Genomic DNA, 20337 nt, shown 5'->3' with positions numbered 1-20337 from the left:
CCGATTTGCCCTGGTGCGTTTGCAAATCGGGGTAATAAGGAGTTATTGGCAGCCCATAGTTGCCAATAAGTCCTAGATTAATCATGTCAGGCGTCTCCCCGAGATTCCTTCCATGATTAATCTGTAAATTACAGTAAATAAACACACACACACCCGAAAAAATCCTTTATTAGAAATAAAAAACACAAACACATTCCCTCATCACCAATTTAATAAGCCCCAAAAAGCCCTCCTTGTCCGGCGTAATCCACGGACCTCCAGCGTCGCTTCCAGCTGTGCTGCATGCAGGTGACAGGAGCAGGAGAAGACACCGCCGCTCCTGTCAGCTCCACGCAGCTAATGAAGACAGCCGCGCGATCGGCTGAGCTGTCACTGAGGTTACCCGCTGTCACTGGATCCAGCGGTGGATGCAGCGGTGGCCGCGGGTAACCTCAGTGACAGCTCAGCTGATCGCGCTACTCACCGCCGCTCCGGTCACCTCCACGCAGCAACTGAGGTGAGTAGCGCGATCAGCTGAGCTGTCACTGAGGTTCCCCGCGGCCACCGCTGCATCCACCGCTGGATCCAGGTAACCTCAGTGACAGCTCAGCTGATCGCGCTATTGCCTTCATTAGCTGTGTGGAGGTGACAGGAGCGGCGGTGTCTTCTCCTGCTCCTGTCACCTGCATGCAGCAGAGCTGGATGCGACGCTGGAGGTCCGTGGATTACGCCGGACAAGGAGGGCTTTTTGGGGCTGATTAAATTGGTGATGAGGGAATGTGTTTGTGTTTTTTATTTCTAATAAATGATTTTTTCAGTTGTGTGTGTTTATTTACTGTAATTTACAGATTAATCATGGAAGGTTTCTCGGGGAGACGCCTGACATGATTAATCTAGGACTTATTGGCAGCTATGGGCTGCCAATAACTCCTTATTACCCCGATTTGCCAACGCACCAGGGCAAATCGGGAAGAGCCGGGTACAGTCCCAGAACTGTCGCATATAATGTATGTGGCAATTCTGGGCGGCTGCTGACTGATTGTTAGGCTGGGGGGCTCCCCATAACGTGGGGCTCCCCATCCTGAGAATACCAGCCTTCAGCCGTATGGCTTTATCTGGCTGGTATTAAAATTGGGGGGGACCGCACGCCGTTTTTTTTAAATTATTTAATTATTTATTTCACTGCACAGTATAGACACGCCCACCGGCTGCTGTGATTGGGTGCAGCGAGACACCTGTCACTCAGCGTGGGGGCGTGTCTCACTGCAACCAATCATAGGCGCCTGTGGGCGGGGAAAGTAGGGAATACGAAATTGTTTAATGAGCGGCCGGCTTTTTCAAAATAGTAAAAGCCGCCGCAGCAGTGTGAATGCCGTGCAGCGCCGCACCGGGGATCGGGGATCGGTGAGTATGAGAGAGGAGGGGAAAATGACCGACAGACTGTGAGAGAGGGACAGAGATAGTGACGGACCGACAGAGAGAGAATAGAGACAGAGAGGGAGAGACCGACTGACAGAGAATAGTGATTGACAGATATTGTGACACATCACTCGTTTCCAGTGTTAGACTAGCTAGGTCGTTCTGCAGGTCCGGATCGCTGTTGCGTCGTTGGCCAGGTTTGCCTGTTTGACAGCTCACCAGAGACTCGCCAGAGACTTTGTAGCGATCCCGGCCAGGTTGGAATCGCTGGTGGGATCGCTGAAAGTCTCAGTGTGTAAAGGGGCCTTTACAGTGCTTCCTCCTCTGGACCCAGTGATCAGATGATCACCGGATACAGGGAGAGAACAGAGGCTGCTGGTTTGGCCGGAGTCACACTTGTGAGAGACTGTAACGTCTGCCAGGGACTTCAGACTCAAGCTGGGTTCACACATAGCGACAGCGACAACGACATCGCTGTTACGTCACCATTTTCTGTGACGTAGCAGCGACCTTGTAAGTCGCTGTTATAATCGCTGCTTAGCTGTCAAACACAGCGACGCAGCAGCGATCATAACGTCGCTACATGAGCAGAGAGCAGGGAGCAGCGCACACTGCTTAGCGCTGGCTCATTGCTCTCCTAGCTACAGTACACATCGGGTTAATTAACCCGATGTGTGCTGCAGCTACATGTCACAGTGCAGGAGCCGGCACTAGCAGCAAGAGCGGCGGAGGCTGGTAACGAAGGTAAATATCGGGTAACCAGGGAAAGGTCTTCCCTTGGTTACCCGATGTTTACCTTGGTTACAGCTTACCGCAGCTGCCAGACGCCGGCTCCTGCTCCCTGCTCGCTTCATTTCGTCGCTCTCTCGCTGTCACACACAGCGATGTGTGCGTCACAGCGGGAGAGCGATGACGAAAAAATGAAGCAGGACATTCAGCAACGAGCAACGACCTCACAGCAGGGGCCAGCTCGTTGCTGGATGTCACACACAGCGACGGGACGTCGCTGCAACGTCACAGAAAATGGTGACGTAGCAGCGACGTTGTTGTCGTTGTCGCTGTGTGTGACACCACCTTCAGGATGGATGACAGGCTAGAGGAAAGCCGCCCACTCAGAAGGATCCTGAGAACCCCAAAACCCTTTAATCCCTGTACAGGGATCTGGAATTACTACAGGGCCCCGGAGATCACTACCTGTGGAAGGCTGCAATCCTGAGAAGAGTAGTCATAAGACGGTCAAACCAGGAGGTACAGAAAGGGACAAAATCAGAAGGCAGGAGGAATGTCCAGAAAACAGACCGAAGTCAAAAACAAGATGTCAGACACGGTACAAAATTGGCAAGCAGATGAAACGTCAGGAAACAAGCAGAGGTCAACACACACTGGGAAGTATACAAGAAAACTAGAAGGGTGGAACCAGAGTCGAAGCAGTACAAGTAGACAAGACTATATCTGGTGGCAACCAGCAGACTAGAAGAGGAATAGGAAGGGTGTGGTGCTTTTCTACTTCAGCTGGTAGGCACACACCACCACAGTCAGCCAGTGGTACTGCAGGTCCAAGGTAAACCCAGTCTAGTGGATAAGCGGAGCCTGCGCCCACCAGTGCCACTGGTACTGACTCCTCTCCTATCACCAGCACTGCCAGTGGGAATACAGCGGTACCTGGTGACCGAAGCAGAGGTCGCAGGAGCGGACTCTGGTGGAGACGTGAGTGAGTCTTGCATCACATCACCTGGTACGGCCACACATTATCCTGTCAGGAGTGGATTAGCTGCATGTATTTCCATGCAGCTGAGATGCTCCTGTCTGGAGGGCGGCAGGCCGTGCCGAGCGAATCAATGTGAGACTCGTGTGAGTGTCTCGCAAGTGGAACTCCAGCCTTTTTTGGAGACCCACTCAGCTCTGTTATGCAGACAGAAGACTAAATTTTCTGTGTAACCAGCCCCAGTTACAGAGGAAATGAGCAATAAAAAAGAATGTATTGGTAATTGCTATGTTACAATGTTGCCAAAATAGAAAAGCAAAAATAAAATAGAAAATAAAGCATAAATAAATTAAAAAAAAACAAAAAACAAGACATACTGCTAATTTGAATTATTATTTCATGTGATCAAGGGGTGTGAGGAGAGAACTGAAGCTAATGGATCCTTCGAGATCCAGTGAACTCTATTATGCAGACAGGAGTATGAATTTCCCTGCTAACCAGCCCCAGCTACAGGGGGAACCAGCAATAAAACTAATGTATTGGACATATTTTTTTCAACGTGAATGGGGTTAGAGATAAGGATTTAGACCATGTTAAAATATTCCCCAAATAAAAAGAAATTATATATACTGTATATGTATATATATACAGTTAGGTCCAGAAATCTTTGGACAGTGACACAATTTTCGCGAGTTGGGCTCTGCATGCCACCACATTGGATTTGAAATGAAACCTCTACAACAGAATTCAAGTGCAGATTGTAACGTTTAATTTGAAGGTTTGAACAAAAATATCTGATAGAAATTGTAGGAATTGTACACATTTCTTTACAAACACTCCACATTTTAGGAGGTCAAAAGTAATTGGACAAATAAACCAAACCCAAACAAAATAATTTTATTTTCAATATTTTGTTGCGAATCCTTTGGAGGCAATCACTGCCTTAAGTCTGGAACCCATGGACATCACCAAACGCTGGGTTTCCGCCTTCTTAATGATTTGCCAGGCCTTTACAGCCGCAGCCTTCAGGTCTTGCTTGTTTGTGGGTCTTTCCGTCTTAAGTCTGGATTTGAGCAAGTGAAATGCATGCTCAATTGGGTTAAGATCTGGTGATTGACTTGGCCATTGCAGAATGTTCCACTTTTTTGCACTCATGAACTCCTGGGTAGCTTTGGCTGTATGCTTGGGGTCATTGTCCATCTGTACTATGAAGCGCCGTCCGATCAACTTTGCGGCATTTGGCTGAATCTGGGCTGAAAGTATATCCCGGTACACTTCAGAATTCATCCGGCTACTCTTGTCTGCTGTTATGTCATCAATAAACACAAGTGACCCAGTGCCATTGAAAGCCATGCATGCCCATGCCATCACGTTGCCTCCACCATGTTTTACAGAGGATGTGGTGTGCCTTGGATCATGTGCTGTTCCCTTTCTTCTCCAAACTTTTTTCTTCCCATCATTCTGGTACAGGTTGATCTTGGTCTCATCTGTCCATAGAACACTTTTCCAGAACTGAGCTGGCTTCATGAGGTGTTTTTCAGCAAATTTAACTCTGGCCTGTCTATTTTTGGAATTGATGAATGGTTTGCATCTAGATGTGAACCCTTTGTATTTACTTTCATGGAGTCTTCTCTTTACTGTTGACTTAGAGACAGATACACCTACTTCACCGAGAGTGTTCTGGACTTCAGTTGATGTTGTGAACGGGTTCTTCTTCACCAAAGAAAGTATGCGGCGATCATCCACCACTGTTGTCATCCGTGGACGCCCAGGCCTTTTTGAGTTCCCAAGCTCACCAGTCAATTCCTTTTTTTTTTTCTCAGAATGTACCCGACTGTTGATTTTGCTACTCCAAGCATGTCTGCTATCTCTCTGATGGATTTTTTCTTTTTTTTCAGCTTCAGGATGTTCTGCTTCACCTCAATTGAGAGTTCCTTAGACCGCATGTTGTCTGGTCACAGCAACAGCTTCCAAATGCAAAACCACACATCTGTAATCAACCCCAGACCTTTTAACTACTTCATTGATTACAGGTTAACGAGGGAAATGCCTTCAGAGTTAATTGCAGCCCTTAGAGTCCCTTGTCCAATTACGTTTGGTCCCTTGAAAAAGAGGAGGCTATGCATTACAGAGCTATGATTCCTAAACCCTTTCTCCGATTTGGATGCGAAAACTCTCATATTGCAGCTGGGAGTGTGCACTTTCAGCCCATATTATATATATAATTGTATTTCTGAACATGTTTTTGTAAACAGCTAAAATAACAAAACTTGTGTCACTGTCCAAATATTTCTGGACCTAACTGTATGTATATATATATATATATATGTATATATAAAATAAATTAAGATACAGTCAGTCTAAATCATTATCTCTAAGCCCATTCACGTTGAAAAAAATATGTCCAATATATAAAAATTAGTTCTTTGAGGAAGTGAAACACAATGTAAAAAGGTTTTCAGTGGTCCTTTGAAGTCTTAAATAAATAAAAAAAAAAAATAGAATAATAGCAATATAGTCCTATATCATATTTTTTCTTTATATTTTCCCTTGATATCGGTCCTGGACTGGTTAATCTTTGAAAACACACCAGCCTGGGATTTATTCAGCATCAGTCAATGCTCAACTGGTGGATCCCGATTGACTGGTTGGCGACCTCTTAATATCTAGCTCAAAAAAAGGAGTGTTAGAAAATGGCTCTAGATTCTGGATACTCATCTATTTTTTTTTGATTTTTGATTTTTTTTTTATAGTTTTTGGACTTCATCAGGCCAGATCAAAGATCTACGGTACTTCAGTTATGTGATTTATGTAGTACAGCCTCACTTTGACTTTGAGTTTGGAGAAACTTATGGAATTTAGGGAAGCTTTTATATATACTTCCTGAAAAAATCTAGAAATTCTCACCAGACTAACGGTATTTCTATGGTAACTTATACGTAATGATAAAATCCAAAATGCTTGAAATAGATCTGATCACAAATGGTTTTTTCGAAACACCCAGACAAAAGTGTAGGTGTTCAGCCAAAGAAAGAATGTTTTTAAAGGTAATATGTCACCGAAAAATGATCTACTGTTTAATCTGATTTTACGTTACATGTATTTTTCTTTTAGTCTTTATAATTTTTTAAACATTTTCTGTATAAATCTTGAAAAAAAAAACCCCAAAAGCAGAAATCTCAATTTTCACACTAGGGTGTATACACTTCCTGTTCTGTGCAGATAACTTTTCAGCATTCTCATTATCATCACAGAGGTGATAAGAATGAAAGGTGATTATCCTGATGAAGGAGTTTTCAACTCCGAAACGCGTTGAGTATAATCAGTCGTTCAAGTGCCAGCATTTTCCTTGTGGACAGCAGCGGAACTTTTAACCCTTTATCTCCAACTTCTACACAAGAATGAAAGGTAAGAAGAGATAAGCGGACCCGTGGAAGTTCGGGTTCTCCAGGGTCAGCCGGACATGAGATAAAGGTCAGTTCGGGACCTGGACTTGACCTGAATTTGATACCGAAGCCTGAACCACTTGACAAGTCACTGATTGGGCACTTCGTATCTCCGCCCACATACAACTTGCCATAAACAGATAATTTCCGAGGGAGGGAGGACAGGTTTTTTTTTGTACACACTACATCTGAAATTGTTGTTTTTACCCCCAGTGAAAGCCATTCAGAGACTGCAGGCAGCTCGCACTGGGTCCATCAAGGAGCGTACCCAAGCACAGCGATGCTCGATTCAGTGGTTTGCATACGTACAGCACCGAACTCGGACACTGAGTTTTTTTTTTAAAGTTCGTGTTTAGAACGAGACCCGAACTTTAAAGGTTCAAATTCGTGCACCTCTAAAAGCTATCACTTCTATATTGAGTATTAAACACCGAATCCATCAGTCACAGTAGGTGATGTTACAGATCACCTCCTCCCCTTACTGTACAATGACTGATAACACCTTTATATACAGTAGATAACACAGGATCCATCGTTCACAATATGGGATGTCACAGCTCACCTCCTCCTGTGCAATGACTGATAACACCTCTATGCAGTAGATATCAGGATCCACCATTCACAATAGGTCATGTTACAGCTCACCTCCTCTTCCTGTACAATGACTGATAACTCTATATATAATAGATTACACAGGATCCACCATTCACAATAAGTGATGTTACAGCTCACCTACAGTGGACAGGCCTATTCAATTACTTCTTTGTATGTAGGATCGCTCAATGGACTTATAACCACAGAATAAAGTGCAATACAAACAATATATCAATTTTCTCAGCTCCTCCTGCTCTACACCATGCTGCCAATTACAGGACTGTTTATCTTTAGACTTGGGCTAGACAGCGACTTAGGCCATGATACAATTCACAAGGCTAAAGATTGTTATGCAGGTGAATGGGGTCGCACTACACCCCTTTACGGTACCACAACAGAAACAAGCAAGTTGAAAATACTGGGTCCAACTTTTTGCAACTTGTGGTCTTGCATGGCAATTGGCAAGAATAAGTTAGAAGTAGAGTCAATTCGCAGGACTCGGGCCAAGACAGTAATATCTGGCTACTGGACAGAACCCTGAGAACCACATATAAGCTGATGTCATCCACAGCTCTTCTTTGATTAGTCGGCCTGGTACAACATTATCCTTATGGCATGATGCACACGTGACGTTGCACCAGGCCAGCTAATCAAAACAAGAGCTGCCGTCAGGTAGGAAGTGGTTCTCGGGGCTCCCGTCATTACTGCTGCGGTCAATGGACTATGTGTGTAACGATAGTGGGTACAAGTGTTGCAGTTGCAAAGGGGCCCTGGAGTGGAGTCTAGAGGGCCAAAAAGTTTCCTTTGGCCCATATATAAAGACGTAAAGGAGCCATGATCGTTGGAGGCCCTTTTAGAGATGATGAATTAGGGTCCATGAATGTCATGCCACTGGTTATACGGTATGACACTAGGCACCATATAGATCTTATGTGCAGCAATGTATCTTGAAAGCCATATACATATATGTAAAAAGAATATAAAACGTAATCTCAAATAAAAATAAAAAAAGTATCTCAAAACATACAAAAAAAGTAAAGTTTTTATATATCCCAAAACATATATACATCACCTAAATGTTGGGTGACTATAATCCAAACATGTAAAGATCACCAATTACCAAAGATCACCAAATAATATAACAACGCGGTAAATAATATAGTAAATGATGTCACGAATAGAGTTGAGCGCGGTTCGCGGTTCTCCAATTCGCGGCTCGAGTGATTTTGGGGGCTGTTCTAGATCGAACTAGAACTCGAGCTTTTTGCAAAAGCTCGATAGTTCTAGAAACGTTCGAGAACGGTTCTAGCAGCAAAAAGACAAGATAATTACTAGCTGGCTTTCCGCTGTAATAGTGTAAGTCACTCTGTGACTCACACTATTATGAAATTTCAGCGTATAGTGTGCGAGAACAGCGCATTCAGATCACTGCTGTTTGGATAATGGCGATCGCCATTTTTTTTTTTTCCTTGTCTTCCTTCCCTAAGCGTGCGCGTGTAGTGGGGCGGGCCAGCATGTCAGCCAATCCCAGACACACACACAGCTAAGTGGACTTTTAGCCAGAGAAGCAACGGCATGTGTGATAGGATGTCCATGTCACATGTCCCTGCATTATAAAAACGGACATTTTCCTCCAGCACGCCATTATCTGCCTTCTGCGTCTTGGTGTCAGTCACCGCTCCTGTCTCCGATACTGCTGTGTACGTTCTATACACAGCGCTATACAGAATAGGGATAGAAGTTTCTATTAGTCCTTGTAAGGGCTAATACCGGCAGGGTCAGAGCCATAGGTGACAGTCAGGGCCGTGAAAACAGATTTTAACAGCTACACAAGATGACAGCGTCTGTGTAGCTAAGGTCAGGGATTTCCTCGCTGCATTTCCCCATTAGGAGGGATAGAAAGGGAGGCTTCCTTTCCTCTACCCAGACCCACAACCCTGCCACTGTACCCTCCTGCCCTTTGCAGACTCAAACTCATTGTTACTAAGCCATTATACTAGCAAACACTGAGGAAACTTAGTGGCATCCTAAAAGTGGCTGTTGGACTTCCATTAGTGTCCCACTAGTGCAAATCTATTTGCAGCACCACTGCATTGCACACTCAAACTCATTGATACTAAGCCATTATACTTGCAAACACTGAGGAAACTTAGTGGCATCCTAAAAGTGGCTGTTGGACTTCATTATTGTCCCACTGGTGCAAAGCTATTTGCAGCACCACTGCATTGCACACTCAAACTCATTGTTACTAAGCCATTCTAATAGCAAACTATGCTGCCAGTTTAAGGGCCGTAGTTGCATTGTCAGGGATAATTATTGTTGTTTATTCTGCTGTTAATAAAGCTAGACCACCGCTGAAATCTACACCACCTCTCAATTTTTACTACCACATTTTAAGTGCACAATCTTGTCGCAATCAAAATGAGTGGCAAAATGACAGATACTGGTGGAAAGGGGAAGAGGCGTGTTGGAAAAGGAAAAAAAGGGTTTGTCCGTGGGGAAGGTGGCAAAGCTCCATTAACATCTGCTGAAGATAGACCATCTTCCAGCAAAAGTAAGATGTCTACTACTTACCGTGGACAATCCGATGTGCTCCCTTTTTTACGGACACGAACAACTGGAACAAAGGTAGATGATGGCCAAAAAAGGAAAATGCTTGAATGGATCTCAAGTGGTCCAACAAGTGACCTCTCCGCCACCTCAACTACCGCATCCAAAAAACACCAGTCCTCTGAGTTGTCAGCCCAATCACACTTGCTTTCTCCCAGCTCTGAAGTCTCCATCCGCCCTGCACAGTATGGTGGAACTGAGATGGCTGAGTCTGCACAGCTGTTCAATCACACTATAGCCTGGGAATCAGAAGTCTGCTCCCAAGCTACAGTGAGTACAGACCAGGAAATGGTCTGCAGTGATGCCCAGAACCTTTGTGACTCTGATTCAGGCCGTGAGGACCAAGTTTCTGAGCATAATGTTGACCCTTTTTCACAAACTATAACACCTGTTGTTATAGACAATGAGGAACATACTGATGACGATGAGATGCAGACACCAGATTGGGATGACAACTTAAATATTCGGTCAGAGCAAGAAGAGGCTCGGTCTGAGGGTGAGGGGAGTGCAAACACAACAATTGATCAGGAAGTTCTAGATCCCACCTACTGTCAACCCACAGTCAGGCACTCGAGGAGGTCAACAGAGACGGTGGAGGAGGATGCAACCGACGACGAAGTTACCTTGCGCCTTCCTGGACAGAGTCGGAGCACTGGTAGCACGTCTACAACTGCATCCTCAGCCACCACTCTGCCTCTGAGCACTAGTCGGGGTGGATCAGCAGGTCGCATGCCCTCTAAAGGCCACTTTACACACACAGATAAATCTTTGGCAGATCTGTGGTTGCAGTGAAATCATGGACATATTGTTCCATTTGTACACAGCCACAAACCTGACACTGATTGTCCACAATTTCACTGCAACCACAGATCTGCCGCAGAATTATCTGTGTGTGTAAAGTGGCCTTAAGCCTTGCCTAGCCTGGTCCTTTTTTGACATAGCAAAAGATCGCCCAAATTATGTGATCTGTAAAATTTGTCGTGATTCTGTTAGTAGAGGGCAAAACCTCAGCAGTTTGACAACTTCTTCCATGAATCGTCACATGAATAAATATCATATGTCCCAGTAGGAAGCTCACCGTGCTGCAATGCGGCCTAGTGGAGAGAACCATCCACCGCCTGCCCCTTCCAGTGCATCCGCGCGCTCTTCATCTTCTAGGACTGTGGGGACAGCTGTCACACCTGGTTCTCCACGCACAACTTCCACCACTGTAACCGCAACAGGCAGTTTGCTTGGTAGGTCGTCAGTTGGTTTGGAAGGGGAAACAAGTGCGTGTGTACAGCTCTCTCAGACATCGATAGCACCAACGTTGGATGAAGGCAACATCATGTCTACGCCTGCACTTTCCTCACAAACCTGCATTTTTCCAGGGACACCCTACTCAACACCGTCTAAACACAGCAGCCAGATCTCTGTCCCTCAGATGTGGACAAATAAAAGGTCATTTCCTGCGACCCATGACAAAGCTAAGAGGTTGACTTTATCCCTCTGTAAGCTCTTGGCTACCGAAATGCTGCCTTTCTGCCTGGTGGGCACACAGGATTTTAGAGACCTTATGTCTGTCGCTGTGCCCCAGTACCAGATGCCCAGTTGCCACTACTTCTCTAAGAAAGGTGTGCCCGCGCTAGACCAGCATGTCGCACACAACATCACCGCTTCCTTGAGTAACTCTGTGTGTGAACGGGTGCATTTCACCACCGATACTTGGACCAGTAAGCATGGACTGGGATGTTACATGTCGCTGACTGGGCACTGGGTAACTATGGTGATAGATGGTGAAGGGTCTGCTGCACAAGTCTTGCCGTCCCCACGACTTGTGTGTCAATCCTCTGTCTGTCCAAGTTCCGCCACTGCTTCTGCCTCCTCCACCTCATCTGGGTCCTCCATCTTCGCCCCAAGCCTGCCTGGTCAGGCCACCAGCGTTCTCACTGCGCAGAAGGAATCACGCACCCCTCATTACTATGCTGGCAGCAGAGCGCAACGGCATCAGGCGGTCTTTAGCTTGACATGTCTTGGAAATAGGAGTCACACAGCGGCTGAGTTGTGGGCATCTCTGGAGACTGAGTTTAATAAATGGTTGTCTCCACTCAACCTGCAGCCTGGTAAGGCCGTGTGCGACAATGCTGCAAACCTGGGTGCGGCCCTTCGCCTGGGCAAGGTGACACACGTGCCTTGTATGGCTCACGTGTTGAACCTTGTTGTCCAGCAATTTTTAACACACTATACCGGCCTAGATGGCCTTCTGAACAGGGCACGAAAACTGTCTGCTCACTTCCGCCGTTCAACCACCGCTGCTGAGAGACTTGCATCGCTCCAGAAGTCTTTCGGCCTGCCGGTTCATTGCCTGAAATGCGATGTGCCGACACGCTGGAATTCGACTCTCCACATGTTACAGCGACTGTGGCAGCACCGCCGAGCCCTGGTGCAATACGTCATGACGTATAGCCTGGGCCAACGAGATGCAGAGGTGGGGCAGATCACCCTGATGGAGTGGTCTCAAATCAAGGACCTATGCACCCTTCTGCACAGTTTCGACATGGCGACGAATATGTTTAGCGCTGACAATTCCAGTCATTTACATGCTGGAGCACACGCTAAACACTATTCGGAGTCAGGGGGTGGGACAACAGGAAGGGGAGGAACTACAGGAGGATTCATATGCGCAAGACACAACAACATCACCAAGGTCCAGACGTTCATCATCACCAACGCAGCAGGCATGGGACCATGGGGGACAGGGATCAACAAGGGCGCATGGTAGCAGGCGAAATGTTGAGGAAGGTGCAGGAGAACATGAAGAAATGGAGGACGAAATGTCCATGGACATGGAAGACTCAGCGGATGAGGGAGACCTTGGTCAAATTTCAGTTGAAAGAGGTTGGGGGAAGATGTCAGAGGAAGAAAGAACGGTTAGCACCTCTATGCCACAAACACAGCGTGGACTTGGTCCGCATGGCTGTGCAAGATACATGAGCGCCTTCTTGCTGTACTACCTCCAACATGACCCTCGTATTGTCATCATCACTTCTAATTGTGACTACTGGCTTGCCACACTATTAGATCCCCGGTACAAGTCCAAATTTTGTGACATAATTCCTTCCATAGAAAGGGACGCACGTATGCAGGAGTATCAACAGTAGCTGTTACTCGATCTTTGCTCGGCTTTTCCACCAAACAACCGTGCAGGTGCAGGGAGTGAACTTGACAAACATGGGACGGTCTCGTCATCTTCAACAGTTTACCCGTACCAGTAGCACCGTATCTGGTGCTGGTAACAGCAATTTTATTGAATCTTTTCATAATTTTTTTAGACCCTCCTTTGCAAGGCCACCAGAGTCAACAAGTCTGACACATAGTCAACGGCTGGAGAGGATGATACAGGAGTATTTCCAAATGAACATCGATGCCATTACTTTGCAAATGGAGCCTTGCTCATTTTGGGCTTCAAATCTAGAAAAATGGCCAGAGCTCTCAACTTACGCCTTGGAGATTTTGTCGTGTCCGGCTGCCAGCGTTGTCTCTGAACGTGTCTTCAGTGCTGCTGGGTGTGTGCTGACAGATAAGCGCACGCCTCTGTCCAGTGACAATGTGGACAGACTGACGTTCATCAAAATGAACAAGTCATGGATCCACAAAGAATTTACTACCCCTGTGTCATCCTGGAGAGAGTAAATGCTTGTGGATTTGGAATGTGCTTGATGCAAATCAAAACATCCTGTTTGCAACTGGGGCACAAGTGCTGCCACTGAATGGGTGGGTGTGTGTGGGGCCCAATTTTTTGAAAAAAAGGGAGACTCCGCTTGGAGTAACCCTTGCTTGCTGTGTTTTTTAAAAGGAGCCAACATGAACAAGTCATGGTTCAGCAAAGACTTTGCTACCTAACCCTGGGTCATGCTGGGAACGGTTAAGTATGGCGTATTTTTGATTGTGCTTGATGCAAATCTAGCTGTGAAGTGTACAACTGGGGCACAAGTGCTGCCACTGAAGGGGTGGGTGTGTGTGTGGCCCAATTTTTGGAAAAAAGGGAGAACTCCGCTTGGAGTCACCTTGCGGTGTTTTACATGATTTTAGAAGGGCGTGCCATGCCTATATCTGTGTCTCCTCTTTTTCCTCGTAACGCTGTTTTGTTTTCACATGAGTATATGTCCTTGTCACTTTCCCATGTGTTTATGTTGTGTTGTGAGTTGTTTGTCACCTTTTGGACACCTTTGAGGGTGTTTTCTAGGTGTTTTTATGTGTTTGTGATTACCTGCCATTGTTCCTATGCGGTTCGAGTGGTTCGTCGAACGTTCACCGAACCGAACTCGAACGGGACCTCCGTTCGACGAACCGAACTCGACCCGAACCATGGCCGGTTCGCTCATCTCTAGTCACGAATCACACAAAATACAAGAAAACCAGATGAGTTTCATTCTTGTGGCTTGTACAGTACGACACCCATCGGGCCTCATTCATCAGAACGGTCTTTGTTGCCTGTATTGTCTTTGGGCAGAAGTGTTGTCTCTCCAATATGGTGTATTGTGGTAGTAGAAGTTGATGTACACCCAGGCAGACCACAACTTAATTCCATTTGAGCAAAAAGCAGTATAAATGGTTTAGTACAAAAGTTAGGTAACAGTGTGGCCAATGCAAACAAAAACAAAAAAATAGCTATGTGTGAAGATGTCCAGAAGGGAAGTATAAGAAGCCTGAGGAAATATGCAAATGGTGTGTATATGTGTCACGCACGGACTTGGGGTAGTCCGACGTAGGCCAAAAACCCAACTAAACAGGGGAAATACAACGACAAACAAGGGGTACACCAGGGACACTAACAACGGTGGGCTCCAGCGCTAGTGAGAGGGAAGATGGCCACCTCCTCACTTACCTGCCGCTGTACGCTGCACTCCGAGCCAGTCCCTATATAGGTTCCTCACCTATTACTGAGCTGAATCCTGAAGCCCTGAGAGAGCCTGTAGTAAGCTCTGGCTAGTGAGTGGGCAGATGACGGACGCTAGTCTTATCGCTGCACTGAAACAACACACCGTGAAAAGAAGACAGACAGGGGGAAAACACCACAACAGACTGCTGCAGTCAGAACCAAGACTGCAGCAACTCCAAGAGAGGGTTTTAGCAGCTACTTCTTCCTCCAAGACCAGAATCCAAATGAATCAAGGATAACTGGCACCCGCTGCTGGTAGCAGAAGGTATATAAAGGAACTGGGAGTGGTCCAAACCGGAAACACCTGATCAGGAGTCTGAGGCTGCCGCAAAGCAAACTGACATTAACCCTCACTATGCCAAAGGAAAGAGACCGCATTGAAATTACAGAGTCTCACCAGACCCAGAACCTGTCACTAATCTCTTACAGCAGAGAGACGGCAGTGACAATATGTAAATAAATTAAATTAAATTTCTTTATCACCCAAGAAAAAGATGGAAAGCATATGAGAAACCGAAGGTCACAAATGAAACAGGTTACTTTCTCGGATCGGGCGTATCGTCACCCCCACGCGTTTCACTGATCCTCTATGTGGCTTCGCTGTGTACGATATCTTCTAAGTCTCTGAATTTCACCGAGAATTTATTTTTGCAACATTCAATGATGGTTAATAAAAAAAGAATTGATTGAAATGTATATAAAGATAATTTAAAAGCTATAGATATCAGAAAACAGAGCTCTCAAATGGTTTCCTACAAAGCAGCGCATAGGAAAATAGGAAATGCTACCGTTTCGTTTCCATCAGTTTAACAGGGTGTTAATGTTGGAGATATTTCACATGGCGGCGGCTCAGTGATGTTCTGACGCTTCTAAAGCACGGCAAGTGCATAATAACAAGATCCCTGATAGATAATCAGTATGCACTGTCACTGTCAGTATACACTAACCCTTACAAACACCCAGCAATCCTGTCATGCAGCTAGCAGCATCTGTCAACATCATCTAACCCAAAAATAACTGAGAACGGGAATTGCCAGACTGCTTAAATTGGGCACCTGATATAGTATGCGAGTGTTTGACATTACTTAAAGACAACCTGTCACTGCTGATAAATATTCATTTTTTTACCTGGTGTAAAAGCCGCCGTTCTCCTGAATCCGGCGTTGTGTTTTTTATGTTTCTGCTCCTCTCCGTTCCTGAGATATGGCCCTCTCTTCCCTATATATAGGTCTAGTCTTTTTAGCCAAGTGGGCATGGTCGTCACTTATTCGTGGGCATGTTCACTGAGGCCACTCCCAGCTGGCTAAGAAGGCTAGCTTTATATACAGAAAAGAAGGAGCGATATCTCAGGAACGGAGAGGCATAGGAAGAAAAGAAAAGCAACGCCGGAATCAGGAGAATGGCCTCGGGTCCTTTTTAAACACAAGAGTGTTGATATGGAATGTATCGTAACGACAGATCATATATAGAAGGGAAACAAGGGAAGACACAGAGAGAAAGGCCATGTGTTGGGTCAGTTATTAAAAGAGGTAAAAACCACCGATAGATAAGATGGTATATCAGTGAGTAAACTACATTTTTTGAAACCCGCAGAATATGAATTTTTTTTATTAAGCTTTATTAGAATTTTACATTTAATGTCATCACTCAGGACTCACAATCTATCAGGATGTGGTTTTGGAGAGAAGAAATCGGACTAACCAGAAGAAACTCACGAAAACACAGGAGGATTCTACAAACTCCATGCAGATGTTGTAGTCAAGTTGCCTTAAAGGGATGTTCCACTTTTAGAAAAATGCACCCCAAACATTTCTTGTAATTGTAGAATTATGAAATTAGCTAGATCCCACCCTCCCGGGGTCAACAGCTAACGTTCCGTTCCTGCTCCGATCTCATTGTTTTGGCTCCTGAGTTGATCTTACATCAGCATTGCAGCCAATCACTGAGCTCACAGGCTCAGCCAATGTAGACGGCACACGCTGTGATTAGCTACAACAGTGATGTAAGCAATCTACGTGATGTCATCGCTGCAGCACACCCGAAGAGACCTGAGCAGTATCTAAGAGCCATCGCTGGACCGGGGGGAGGAGTACTATCTGAATCTGTTATTTTACATTATAGGAAATGATTCTGGTTCCCGTTTTCTAAAAACAGAAAAATCCTTTAAGATGGCCATATTCCTTAAATAGCTAAACACTTGTCCAGTAAAAAGCTTTTCCTTCCAACTTAACCCCCATATACATGCGAACTAATTTTTGATGATCTTGCATATGTTGTCATTTGGCAGATGGAAGTAAGGCACTGCCAGATTCAAGAATTGGCCATGTTGAAAATCTAACACGCTTAATCCCTCTATTCCCTGATATCTGCTATTGGGCGAGAGCCAGGACACCACCAAACCATAAGCCTTCCCAACCTATGATAAGGCAGGGTTTATGGAGAATAAACCAGGTGCTAGATCCTTCAGCAATCTCCAAGATGAGAACCTCAGGAAAAATTGAAAACCATCCAGTATTAATTTAGGAGTGTATGGATGTATTATTTGCAAACAGTTGCGGTACTAAGACTTAATATGAATGATGTACAACATGGCCTTGTTATGTAGTCACTTTTTTGGTCAATAGAAATAAAAATTTAGGTGACCCCATAAAAACACATGATGAGCAGACAAGTCATGGAAATAGGTTTGAGGCCACACTTTTTATTTAGGACCTGGAACATTGCAGGCCATAAAATGGGGCAGTCCGATTTTGGTAATTAATGGTACCAGTAATTCCCAAAATCGGACTGCCCCATTTTCTGGCCTGCAATGTTCCAGATCCTAAACAAAAAAAGTGTGGACCCGCTCTTAAAAATGTCCCAAACCGTAAGTTATTTTAATACCATGCATGAGCAAAAAACACTTTGCAGCTGCAGAACCTGGACCATATTTTTTCCTTGTGATTTGTCTCAAAATCTGAATATTTTTATATATTCGAGTTTGTAAAAGTCCAAGCACAAACTCAAATACATTTTTTGCCTCACTCCATTTATTCCTTCTTACTTAGTTCTCTTTGGTCGTCTACTTTCGGAATCCGATTTAAGGCTAAGTTTTGCCAATGTGAAAAAGCTTCCTAAAGGGTCGGACTTGCCCCAAATAGATGGCTTTAAGGAGCCAGTTTTCTTCTTTCTGCAGACTATTCTCCCAGGGAGCACCATCCAGTCTTGATAGGTCACCCGTGTCCATAAAGAAAAACGGTACTCCACCAACCTTGTCCTTTTAAACATCCATCAATCACCTCATCAATGGTGACCCCTCTTACAGACAACCCCTTTAAGAAGCTCCTACATCGCCTTCGTTTAACGAAGGTCTTGCACAAATGGATATATGGAGTAATGGACTGCTTTGACGTTTACTGACTTAAGTGGTTATCCTTGTCATGCTTTCTTTCCTCTCTATCTTCAAAGCATCCTCAGCCCACCCACCCACACACTACAAACAGCTGCTCTTAGTAAGAGGGGGCACTAAACAGGAAGACCCCTTGCCGTGATCAGCTAGTGTCAGGGTGATTCACAAATTGGTTTGTGTAAAACTGCAAAAAAAATAAATAAATTCTACTACGGTAGATGGGGATCGATACAAATTTTTGAAAATATATCTTGACTTTAATAACGATTATCTTGGGAAACCAAGTGATGGATATCGAAGAATATAAAGTGGTCGGGTAATGTGCCTTCATCAAAATGTGCAGATTAGAAAATACCCCCCGAAATTATTCTAATGGATGTGGTGGAGAGTCAAAGTTATGGAAATGTCGGAAAAGAAGTACAAGGGTTTGGATACATTACCGAGAGCCGAAGTACAAGGGTTTGGATACATTAACGAACGCCCCCCACACAGGCCTGAAAAGTACTTTGTAACATCTTCAGAGACAGATAAAAGTCTCCTTTATATAAAATAATATTTTTGAGTAATAGAAGCATTTTTCCTACATTAGATGTTTTAGAAATACGCCAAAATCGGTGGCCTCTCAGAAAAGAGGATTCAGAGACTTTTCGTTTTTCAAGGAAAAATTGTTTGATCTGGTATTGTGGCATATCATTTTATATGTGACTGATGAACAGGATACATTTTCCCCAAGTAGGAGACAGAAAACACTTCACCGGAATTTTATTTTTCTAAGCTACTGTTACAATTCCCAATTTTTCTCCCTATCCACAATCATCACACCTCCGGTTATCTGTACATAATCATCAGCTTGTGCTAATCAGATGTGTCTACATATCTATATTCCATAGGATCTGGATGCTATAATATATATATATATATATATATATATATATATATATATATATATATATATATATATATACAGAGAGAGAGAGAGAGACTGTGTGTATATATATATATATATATATATATATATATATATATATATACACACATACATACACCATACACATATACATATATATATTATATATATATATATATATATATCCCCTACGCCTGTTATGTCATTCTTGGATCTCTTGGATCTCCCCTATTATACAGGTCACCTCCACAAGCTTTAAAGGAGAAAGAAGAGCCACAAAAGAACTAAGATGCTCATAAAAACTGAGGCCAATTCTAGCTCCAGTCAACTTGCATGAATCCCTGTAAAAAAAAAAAAAAAAAAAAAAAGGAACCGGTCCGACCCTGTGATATATATATATTTGCCACAGGGTCGGACAGGTTTTCTTTTTTTTTTCACCAAAAAAGATAAATATATACATACAGTACATGGTCTAGAAAATTGACCAGATGTATTGGTCTTTATTCTGAATTTTATTTATAAATATTAATGATAAATTGTATATATTTAATCTCCAAATGTTAAATATATATACACATTTGTGATTAGGTAGTCTTACCTTTAGCAATCGGCCAATCACTCCTTCCTGCATCTAAGACATTTGCAACAGCTGGGTATCAATATTAAATCCAATCCGGTTTGCAGTGATCTCCAGAAAGACCATTATGCCTGTGCAATCCAGCAGCATCCTTGATGGCCCTGATGGTCTTTGGCAATGCCCTGTAGATCGCCCACCGTTTTTTTTTATTTTTTCCTCTGGTCTTTAAAGCTGCTGCTTTCTCCTGTGTTCCCCCCTCCAGTAGGCTGCACTCAATGGATGGAGCCAGCAGCACAGCACTGCATTCAAGCAGTCATTTGTAGGATGAATGCCAGTAACAGTGGAGATACTGTTGTGTAGGGGGGAGGGGGGATGAAGGCAAGGAGCACTGAAGCCTCTCTCCTTCTCCTACAGACTTGTACCGAGCAGAAATACAGAGGAGTGTTCCCACCCATTACATGTCAATGTCTCCTGCACACTGCTGTATCTGCTGCACCTGCACAGCTCCAGCATTCAGTGCAATGAACGCAGATCAGGGGGCTGAGAGTAGAGGAGGGGGGTGTAGGATGTATCTCGATAAACCAAGAAATTCTACAAAAAAAGCTATGTACAAGGAAATTGCATAAATGACAATCCCAAATTAGAAATATCCGAACTCTACCTTTTCCATTCCACTCAAAGTTAAAATTCCCTGCGCCTGCCCTGATACACTCAGCTAGTTGTGGCGCTAATAGGCAACCCTACAGGTTGTGATTGGTGCAGGTATCTATACAAAGTAGCTAAATATATGC

The 20337-nt window shown here is 44.4% G+C and overlaps 1 protein-coding gene across 1 annotated transcript in view; it reads right to left on the bottom strand.

Annotated features, from left to right (window-relative positions):
• The window catches only part of TMEM121 (transmembrane protein 121), a 118926-nt gene extending 98902 nt beyond the window's left edge, over window positions 1-20024 (bottom strand). The window contains exon 1 of the mRNA XM_075330971.1: window positions 19568-20024. The gene's annotated coding sequence lies outside the window, so the exon portion shown is untranslated. The remainder of the gene's footprint in view (window positions 1-19567) is intronic.
• Between the last annotated feature and the right edge of the window lie 313 nt (window positions 20025-20337).

The sequence above is a fragment of the Anomaloglossus baeobatrachus genome, chromosome 12 (genome assembly GCF_048569485.1).
Source record: "Anomaloglossus baeobatrachus isolate aAnoBae1 chromosome 12, aAnoBae1.hap1, whole genome shotgun sequence".
Lineage (NCBI taxonomy): Eukaryota > Metazoa > Chordata > Amphibia > Anura > Aromobatidae > Anomaloglossus > Anomaloglossus baeobatrachus.
Note: the sequence above shows the minus strand (reverse complement) of the source record. Positions and strands in the feature narration are given on the sequence as shown.